The following is an 8999-nucleotide window of genomic DNA, read 5'->3' on the forward strand; positions in this document are numbered from 1 at the left end:
GGGAATGGGATACTCGGAATCTCCCATAGTCATCTTGCCATTGTCAGCATTTCTGCTTCCACTTGCCATTTTTGAGAGAATTGATCGGAAATCCGATTGAGAGAATTGAGTCGGGATTGAGAGAATTGGGAGAATTTGAGCGATTTGAGAGGATTTCAGAGAGAATTCGAGAGATTGTTCAGAGAATTTGTGACAAAAATGAAAGGGGGAGCATATGTATTTATATGCAAGAATTATTTTTAATTCTTTTTTTTTTACAAGCAACGGCCAAATTGGCTGTTGCTTTTTGTGCAACGGCCCAAAGGGCGTGGGGGGGCGGCGGGCCCGGGGCAGAGAGCCCAACGGCTCTTCGCCCCCGGGCCCGCCTTTTTTTTTTTCCTTCTTTGATGGTTCCGAACCTACCCGGAACCGTGGACCCGGTCAACGGGCCGGTTCCGAGCCCACGGGCCCAAATGGCACCCTCTACCATCATAGATTTGGTCCGCATGTGCTTATTCCAATCTTGTATTTGGCGTGTTTACTTGATTGGGTGTTTACAACACTGTCTTTTAAAAAACCAATTGCTCGTTAATCGCTTTCCCTTTATCATTAGGTTAATGATAAATAGGTAATTGCACGAAATGATAGAAAAACATTATGGATGATCATTTAGTAATGGTTAGATACCCGATAAGCTTAAAATGATATACGTAATGTGTGGTCACCTTAGGGAATATTGATTGGTTAGATATCAAAATGACGCTAATTATCTAGTTAGCGTAAACAAGTCTCCAAACCTAGAAGCTCCGTTTACGTAGGAATTGAGATAATATTCCCGTGTCTCGATTGGTTTCTAGCCGACCCCAATAGGCTAGTGATGACTCTTAGTAGCATTTTAGTTTGCTAATCAGAAAAAAGAAATCCAACGTCACGTGAGGTAGAACTTGGGAGAGTTCTCGCCATTAACCCATGGCAATATCTCTAAATCCGTCGGACCCTCGAGAGAGGCTTAAGCCAGGTCGCGACGTACTGGCGACTTCGCTAGGAAAAAAAATAGGTTAGAAACCCGTGTAGACTTAGGCATTAATAATCGGTTGGTTGTTCCCTAATTCGATCTCCATTTTGCCGCATTGCAAGGAAAATCAGGTTAATTTGCTAATTTCGTGACTAGATATTCTTGCGGGTTGGGAGTTATAAGGGGTGGTGTGATCGATGACCTTTCTGTTTTGCAATGAGTTGTGGGAATGTATGTTTTCGAGATGTATATTGAAGCGATGTTTAATATACCCCGCTATACATGTCTCTCATACACTACAATTATTGCACACACATCCAGCGGTCAAACCCGGATTGCGACCCTAGGAAACCCTTAGAAGTTGTCAGAAATAGATTGAGTCATATGCAAGTCCGCAAATGGCACAGTCATTTTTTATCCCACTCATTACCTCGAAATGTGTACCCCGACCCGATTATGCTGTCAGCGTTTTTTGGGGACGGTACATCATTTCATTGTGGTGGGAGCCTTTAGCCATTATCCTACCCTATCCTTTATGTGTCAAACTTCACTATTATCATGTGTGTGTTTATGTCGTTAATAGATACCATTCACCAACCACTGTAAGTATAATCTCTACTTCTTCCCAATTTTTTTCATGTCTCTTTCAGTAATGCTTTTGTTACGTTCATTGACTGATTGAAATACTCATATATGATATAGACTCGATAGGAAAGCATGACATCACCCTTATCCCTATTCTTGAAAGACTTTTGTTGGCATGGTGGGAGGGTATGGATCATCACAATCAACAATATGTCAAAAAACGGGTTGGCCACCTCATACATCTACTTTGGGTTCGCTATCAAGCCCATGCCATCCAAGCCATGACACATTTTTGGAACTCGATCACATCCACCTTCATCTTCAATGGTCATGAGTTAACCCCCACCATCGAAGAATACTACCTCATCATTAGCATCAGTCCGGAAGAAAGATTGATTGAGCCACCTTTGGGTCGTGATCCCGCAAGCACCCCGTTGAATTCCTTGATGCACCCAAAGTTGATATCACCAAAGTACTCAAAAGCAATGCTTGCCGTTGCCCTCCGACCTTTTTATTTGGGAGGTTTTCAAAGCTGCCAAAGAAGGATGGTACCAAATCCACCCGAGCTTTTCTTTTAGGCTTTTTTGGTTTCATAATTTTTCCTGTGTCCACGGTCGCTATGAACCCTCTTCTTGCCCATGTTGTGAGACAAGTCTGCATCAAATGGGACTTCATTCCTATGATCCTTACTGAATCTTGCTTATCTCTCAATAGTTTTAAGGTCGATACCGATGGGAAGAAAGTGTTTCATGCCCCCGTCGAACTTTTGTATACCCGGTTCATCTCTCATATTCATGAAACATCCTTCCACATGACATATTCTGATCCTAAGCATCGTACTCACCCATTTGAAAAGCTTATACACTTGTAGATGCAACCTCATACACGGTCATATCACGACTAGTTTTATTTTTTGAGAAGCTTAACCCCGGACCAAATCCAATGGAAATTTAGGGGTTCCCAATTCCAAAGCATCCGCCTTGTTGCCGCCAACACCGATCCTATACCCTTATTGGGATTCACTAGTGCTACTACCTGCTACCCGTTGAGGACGGTCGGATAATATGGGGATCTTCAGGATATCCCATCGCCACCGAAGGGGCAATTGTTTAGGTTCAACGTCTCGCACAAGCAGATGGATAAGCAAGAATCACCCTTCAACAAGTAGACATTGACAATATCAAGGATGCTTGGGAGAGTCATTATGAGCAAATCATTATCCAAACTCCCGAACTAAAGGGCGAGATGGGACTCCATCAAGCATCATTGGCCTACATTCAACACCTGGAGGATCTTAATTGCCGAGTCATTTTACTTGCTATCCCCCCGGAGGTCATTCATCATGGGCCTTAATAACAAGACGGCCAACAAGCCAAGAAACAGGGATAGGGCACCCGAAACTCCCATTTTGTGGTCAAGGGAGTGGGCATTTTCATATCGATGGATCCGTTACCCATCGAGTCTTTATCATACTTTAGTACTTCTAAGACGGTTTTTTGTAATTTGATGTTATGACTCTGTTTTAATTTATTATATGAAGCTCGTATTTCTTTATTGATTTATTGCTAATATAATTATTACATGTTTTTCTGTTTAACCATGTATTCTTTTCTAAATGACTCGTGATATAATCTATTCTCTCCGTTTAGATTTGCTGAAGAATTTGCATATCCCGGGTTCATTGCAAAAGTTTATATTGTCAAAGGAAATCGCGTACGTTTTTATTCGAAATCACCGATGGATTTCACTTTCTAACATGTAGATATTGCGGGCTTTACGTGTTCACCCATTCGTACTAGGTTCGTAAAAGCATGTATGGAAACCCATGCAGATGACGAAGCTCGGAATCGAAGTGTAGGAGCCGCCGCCTTCACAGAGGACCAAGATTTAAGGGCTATGATGATCTAGGTATCTATCGAAGTCGTGGCACTTTCAAGACAACGCAACTAGAATCAAGTGCAGCTTTCATTGCCGGCTGAAGTGCCTGGCCTTATTGATGACGATTCGGCGAATCCGGTCGTTGAAGGGGTAGTTGCTCAAGTTCTTACGCCCGCTCTTCTCGGCAACCATCTCGGCCCGATTGGAGGAGGAAACCAAAGAGCGGTTCGCTGATCCGGAAAAATAGCTCAAGGATAAACATGGACTCAAAAATGTCGGGGATCTATCCCGATATGACAAGATCAACTTCCCCGATAAGTTTAAAGTTCCATACTTCACGAAGTATTCGGGCAAGGGCGGTCCAAGGGCGCACTTGGATTATTACACCAACAGATGGGTCGGTACGTCAAGAGTATTCCTTTGCTGATACAAACTTTCCAAAACAGTTTGGAGGATGCGGCGCTTCACCGGTTCTTAAATCTGAAGCCGGATAAAATTGCAAGATGGGAAGACTTGGCTAAGGTATTTGTAGAACAATACCAATACAACACCGAGATGGCCCCGACACGTGAAGTGTTGTCCGGTATAATAAAGAAGAGAGACAAATCATTTAGGGTTTTTGCTCACAGGTGGTGCTTTAGCCTCTAAAGTTCGCCAACCTCTCGAGGAACTTGAGATGATCAACATGTTTGTAAAGACCCTTCCAAATGAGTTCTATCAAAAGCTCATTGGGGCAGGATTTTAGAAGTTCCCTTTGCTCGTCGAAGTTGGAAAGAGAATTGAGGGTGGAATGCATAAAGGAAGAATAGCGGAAGATACCAGTAGAAGGACACTAACCGGATGGGAAAAGGAAGTCGAAGTATCCTTCATTCAAGCTCTAGTTACTCAATCGATGCCAATTTGCCAACCTACCCCCACCGGTTGGCATCCGCATCCGAAAGTTATCAGAATAGTGGAATCAGAATGCTCAGCTCGGGAAGCCAAGACAGTTTACTCTATTGCCGAGGCCGTTATCACAACTTTTACCCGCTTTGTTAGGCAACCAGCTTGTGGCTAAAGAAGTCGCTCGAACTAAGCCCCCGAGGTATCGTGGGTTCGACCCTTCCGGATCTTACACTTTCTACACGGGCGAAAGGGGACATAACATTGACGGCTGCTACGTCCTCAAGCTAAGGTCCAGGACTTTCTAGAGGGAAATTCCTTATCGTTTAAGGACTTCGAGTCGAATGTACATCGAAACTCGCTATTGGGCCATGCCTCAAATGTGGCGATCATTGTAGAGGTGAAGAGTATCACCAAGAAGAGATTTCGAATAGATGTTGTGAAAATGTATCGTGCACTCGTTTCCATTGGGCACTATAGTGGTACCGATTTGATCCCCATCCAGGAGAAGCGTGTACGCATCGCCGAGATGGTTCGAACCGGAGTAATTCGGGCTACCTCGAAAGAAGTCATTGGCTCTTCACCCCATCATGTAGTTGGTATTCCCGAAACTACTCTTGTCGAGCCGGACTTGAAGACGGCCGCGGTCGAGCCTAATAACCTCTTAGTTGAGCCGGAAGACGTAAACGTGCCCGAGGTGGCGCTAACGTAGCTAGACGAGAATCGGGATCTAGAAGCCGAAGCTGCATGTAACCGGCACTATTGGGACCAATAGTTCTTGTGAAGCGCGTATGCTACAGGGGAGATCGTTGATACTTTAGGACAGACTAGTGGCAAATATGATTTTCTAGTAAAGTATTCACTCTCGTCTTGGTTCTTTGAGGAGCTCGTCCTTGAAACATGAGTTTATTGGAACGAGTGGGGGGATGATTTCGATGCGCTGGAGCCCACCGACGAAGCAGCTTGATCTAATTGAAGCGAACAGCCTATCGACACCGAAGAGGACTCTCCCGATGATGCAGTTGCCCCTAAAATAATGTTGGACTTGAATGAGACATTCATCGCTATGGTAGAGCTCGTTGTAATAGACCTCATTGTCGTAGAGGATCTAGGCAATTACGAGCTTGAAGATGAATGCAACGTGGTTATTGATCTCACTTCCGAAGAGTTCATCCATATGAAAGCTCAATTGGATGCTAGTTTGGACATCGTGGGAAGCAGCTTTCGCCCAATCACGGTTGAAGCGCTATCAACGATTGTGAGTGAGGGCGCACCCGTCACGATCGATACTAAGGAAGTGGCCTGGGACTATGGGAGCGAGGCGGTTGATTCGGTTATCCGGACGGGTCGTTCTTATACACCTCCAAGGCCGTCTCGGAAGAAACTCATGACGGAAGTAGAGGCTGAACATCTTCTATTTGTAGTAAAAACTAGTGAGTTCTCTGTGGTGGATCAGCTTAGAAAAACGCCGGCCTAGATTTCCATCCTCGAGTTATTCCAATCGTCAGAAAAGCATAAAGAGGCCATTCTAAAGGTGTTCAACAAGGTGCATGTTCCCGATACTATCCGCGCCCTCCAGTTAGAGGAATTTGTTGGCTCTATTTTCCAAAATGATCAAATATCATTTTTTGATGAGGATCTTCTGTTTGGTGGTCCTTCGAATTGCAATGCTCTCCACATCTCTATCAAGTGCCGAAGCGGAATGATTTCACGAGTTCTTATTGATACGGGTTTGTTGTGAATATTTGCCCCCCGAGTACATACCGTCTATTGGGATTTGAAGAGTCGCAGATGCATCCATCTAGGTCAAATGTGAGGGCTTTTGACGGTATGAGTAAGAATATTTTTGGCGGGTTAAACTGGAAGTGTTAATTGGGCCTTCCAAGTTCTTAATGACATTTCAAATTCTGGACATTCCGTCTTCCTTCAACATGCTTCTGGGTAGACCGTGGATTTACATAACTCGAGCCATCCCTTCAATCCTCCATCCGAAGGCTCAATTTATTAATAACGGCCAAATGATAACGGTTAATGGAGAAACGGACATGCGACTTCTCGAGGGAGCAGTCATTCCATACATCCCACCTAGGGCTGAAAAAGAAGCTAGTTACTATACATTCAAACCGGTATCAACAATACATGTCCCCGCCCTTATGTCTAGCCGAGTGTTGCTCCAATACGGCCATGTCTCCGGATAGGGTTTGGGATTGTATGGTCGTGGCATCACCGAGCCCATATGTGCAGAACCGGATAACGTTCCTTTTGGACTTGGATATTCGGGAAGCCGTAATCGATCTAACGGCCCCACCGTCCGTCTATTTCGATGTAGGTGCCATAATGCAACTAATCCTTACCTATCTCTCCTCTCGTGTTGTTGCTACGGTCAAGGAAGTCAGGGCAACCAAGAAAGTCGTATGGATAATGATGCCCGCCTAGTGGTAGGTGATAGTTCTTGCAGCCAGCCCATTGGAAATCCCCTTATACCATTTTTTCCTCGTTCACCTAGAATGCTAGATGACACAAGCCTCTCCAACTTAGAAGGGATAGCACAACTGTTCGAAGAACCCGTTGTTGACACCATTATCACACCTGCAGATATTGACGCCTTCTTTGAAGAGCGGACTCTCGAGGTTGAGCCAACCGATTCTCAGAAGATTGTTCCCGAAAAGTCTTTCGCATGTGCTACCGCATCCGAGGAGGCGAAGTCGTCGACTAGTTCCCCCAACTCTCCAGAGTAGGATTGTAGGTTTATCTATTTTTTGTCATGTATATATGCTTTTTCTGCCCCTGTCGGGGATTATATCGGTGTTGTGCTAACCGCTTTTTTTTTTTGCATACCCCCAAGTCTCGAGCCGTTGGCTTGGGGGGAGTACATATTGTAATGCGACTCCTAGTTAAATAAAACAAGCACATGTTTATTAAGGACGTGTGAAAGTATACCGCTAGTCCCATGAAGATGCGATTACGAGCCTAAATATAAGCCTGGGAACCGGATTTTCACACACTTCCTAATTTTGGCTTTTGCCAAAAACTCGGTGACCCCGATGATATGAGGGTATTTCCCTGAGCTTACCTATTTGAAAAATGTTGTTGCAAATCTGTTTTGAAAATCACACCTTTTTGCTCCTTGTTTATATGTCATTGAAATGAAATGACCTTTCTGCATCGTGTCTCGTGCATAACATTCTTCATATTCATGATAAGAGCGTATGTGACTCGGACTTGCCCGGCGACAATTCTTCGGACTCAGGCAGCGATAGTGACTATTTGAAAGGGATTGAGATCAAATGGAGTCTCCACGAGGAATCAAAGCCGTTAACATGTGTGCCGATTGTGATAGTGAATTTGGGTACTGAAGATAATATCCCAAAGACCAAAATTGAGGTAGGGTTACGGGAAGCAAAAGTCGCCAGATTGATCAACCTTCTTCAAGAGTTTCGGGATTTATTTGCCTGGTCGTACACCGACATGCTAGGATTAGATCTAGATATCGTGCAACATGCTCTACCGATTAACTCGGATATACCGCCGAAGAAACAACGGCTGAGAAGGACAAAGCCTAAGTTGTCTAAAAAGATTGAGGAGGAAGTAATGAAGCTCTTGAAAATCAACTTCATTGAAGTCGCTCATTACCCGGATTGGATAACAAATATCATCCCGGTAATGAAGAAAGATGGGAGAGTCAAGGTGTGCATTAACTACCGTGATCCGAATAAGGCCGGCTCGAAAGACGACTTCTCGCTCTCGCATATTGACGTGTTAGTTGACAATACGGCTAGGTTCGAGCTATTTTCCTTCATGGATGCTTTTTCCGGCTATAACCAGATTCGGATGAAAGAAGAAGACAGAAGCAAAACTTCCTTTATAACCCCATGGGGAAAATTTTACTCTAGGGTCATGCCTTTCGGCTTGAAAAATGCGGGTGCCACGTATCAAAGAGCTATGGTGACCTTGTTCCATGATATGATGCACAATGAAATCGAAGTATACGTCGATGATATGATCGTGAAGTCAAGATCCGGCGAGAACCATGTTGCAATTCTCTAAAAGCTATTTGAGTGCCTACGTAAATACGATTACGTCTCAATCCCGCAAAGTGCTCATTTGATGCAAAGTCCGGGAAATTATTGGGCTTCATGGTCAATAGTAGGGGCATTGAGATTGATCCGTCTAAGGTGAAAGCCATATGTGAGCCGCGACCCCCATCTTCTATAAAGGAAGTTCGCAGTTTGCTAGGGAGATTGAACTATGTGGCAAGATTCATATCCCAGCTATCCGAGACCGCCGGACCGTTTTTCAAGCTTCTCAAGAAGAATGCGAAGATTGTGCGGGATATCGAATGTCAGACCGCTTTTTTGAAGATTTAGCATTATCTGACCCATTCCCTTGTTCTGGTTCCACCTGTTCCCAGTGTGCCTCTGATCTTTTATCTAACCATCCACAAGAAGTCCTTGGGAGCTATATTGGTGCAGAAAAGACCATCGGATGGAAAAGAATGCGCGATATACTATTTCAACAAGAAATTCTCGGATTCCGAATCCAATTACTCGGAGGTCGAGAAGACTTGCGTAACTCCGGTTTGGGTGTTACACAGATTGTGATAGTATACCCTTCACCATCAGATCATGCCGACTACCGAATGTAATCCCATTAAGTATCT

The sequence above is a fragment of the Rhodamnia argentea genome, chromosome 11 (assembly GCF_020921035.1).
Source record: "Rhodamnia argentea isolate NSW1041297 chromosome 11, ASM2092103v1, whole genome shotgun sequence".
Classification (NCBI taxonomy): Eukaryota; Viridiplantae; Streptophyta; class Magnoliopsida; order Myrtales; family Myrtaceae; genus Rhodamnia; species Rhodamnia argentea.